We start from the raw sequence: 2,448 nt of genomic DNA on the forward strand, positions 1-2,448 counted from the left end.
AATAACTGAACCTCCAGGAAGTATTCAGAGGCTGCAAACTGTATATGAAGAGATTGACTATCCATCACTAAATCATTTATCATGGATTCAAATGGTTAGAAAGGTCCCACCTTTAAGTCAGCAGCACAACTTCCAATCTATATGTCACCAAACTCAAAATTGTATTATTGATACTGTTATGCACCGTCGAGTTGCTTGGGACTGATAGCAACCCTATGTACAAGAGCCCTAAACCTTGCTCTATCCTGTGCCAACCTCACCGTCTACGATATACTGACTTCCACCACCTCAATCACAGAATTGATCCATCTCATTGAGGGTCTTCCTCTCCTGTGCTGTCCCTCCACTCTCCCAAACATGATGTCCTTTTCAAAGGACAGGTCTCTCCTTGCAACACGACCAAAGTATGGCAGACAGAGCTTCAGAATCCTTGACTCCAAGGAACAGTCTGGCTTCACCCTCTCCAGGACAAACCTGTCTGTTCTCCTAGTAGTCCATGGTATATTCAACACTCTTCTACAGAAGCACAGCTCAAAGACATCAATTCTCTTTCTATCATCCCTAGTCAGTGTCCAGCTCTCTGATGCATAACACATAATTATGAAGACTATAGCCCTTACCTGGTGCACCTTATTCTCCAGCCCCATGTCGTTGCTCTTCAGCACTCTGGAGAGATTCCTGACAGCTGACTTTTCCAATGCAATTTGTCTCTTGATTTCCTGTCTGCTGGTACTAAGAGAGTTGACTGTGGAGCCAATTGGCATTAGGTACCCATCAAGTCGACTATAAATCATAGCCACCCTATAAACAATGAATCTGAACCTTGCACTAACCAGAACCTTTCTTTTTTTTTTTTTTTTGAATACTGGAAACCATTCCTATTATGTCAATCCATCTCACAGAGGGTCTTTCTCTTCTTTGCTGACCCTCCACTTTTCTAAGCACAATGTCTTTGTCCAAGGACTAGTCCCTACTAACAACATCCAAAGAATAAGAGACAAAGACAGTATTAACATCTTGATTGCCCTTTCTCCAAGACACATTTTTTTTTTTTACCCACCCATGTGATAGTCAGTACTCTTCCCCAGCACCGTAATTCAAAATCATTAATTCTTCTTCTGTCATCCATTTCCATTATCCAACTTCAGACATATAACAAGTAATTGAAAAAAATCATTGCTTGAATCAGAGGCCTCCTAGAATTTAAACTGGCAATATTTCTCTTAAAAACTTTAGAGAGGTCCTTGACAGCAGATTTTCCCAACGCAACGTAGCCTTTGATTTCCTCACTTGCTGGTATAACAGGCATTAACTACGGATCTCCTAGAAATATGAAATAGTAGACGGCTTCATTCTTTTCTCTGCCTATGATGAAGTCTATGATGCCTATTGGATCAATGGTGAGGATTTATGTTTTATTTATGCTGAGGTGTAATCTATATTGAATGCTATAGTCTTTTATGTTCTGTACATGTTTCAAGTATTGGTTGCTTTTCATCAAGTGAGATTGTGTAATCTGAATAATACAGGTTGTTGATCATTCTTACTCTGAAAATTGATGCTACATACTTCATCATAAAGTGAAATTTAGGTGTTAATTTGTTCCTTATACAAATTGAGTAAGTATGGAGAAACGATACAGCACTGACACATGTCTTTCTTGATTTTAAATGATACAATGTTCCCTTACTCTAGTCAGCAAACAACTTCTTTGCCTAGAATAACTAAGTGTTCTAGGATTCCAGTTTTTCGCAGTGTTAGCCATAATTTATGATCCATATGATCAAATATCTTTTCATAGTCAATAAAATACAAATATACATCATATTGTTATTCTCTGTTTTGGGCCATGATCCATTTGGTATCACCAAAATATCCCTGTTATCACGGCCTCTTTTAAATCCACTTTGATTTTCTAGCACTTCTTTGTGAATATATTTTGCTGGTTGCTTTTAAATAATCTTCATCAAGAAATTACTTACACCTAATATTAGAGATATTGTTCGATAATTTCTACATTCTATTGGTCATGATTTTTGAAGATAGCAACAAATAAAGATTTCTTCTAGTTAGTTGTCTTCCAAATTTCTTGGTACATAATGATAAGTACTTTCAGAGCTACATTTCTTTGCTGAATCATGTAAATTGATACTTCTTAAATTCCTGGGTATTGATTTTTTGTCAATTATACTAAAGGACTTGAACTTCTTTCTTCATTACAATTGGTTCGATCATATGCTCCTTCCTGAAATGGTTTACCATCAATCAATTATTGTTGGTACAGTGACTATGTGTCTTTACATTGTTATGAACAAGAAGTACTGGTAATTGGAAATTACATATGTGGTGACAGAAATGAGGCTGGAGTTTGACTAAATTCTGTACAATGATTTATTCATTGTAAATTCCTCAATTAGTAAAAATATGTCAACTATACACGTGGACATC

The sequence above is a fragment of the Elephantulus edwardii genome, unplaced genomic scaffold, assembly GCF_000299155.1.
Source record: "Elephantulus edwardii isolate Elephantulus edwardi_28Jun2011 unplaced genomic scaffold, EleEdw1.0 scaffold00018, whole genome shotgun sequence".
Classification (NCBI taxonomy): domain Eukaryota; kingdom Metazoa; phylum Chordata; class Mammalia; order Macroscelidea; family Macroscelididae; genus Elephantulus; species Elephantulus edwardii.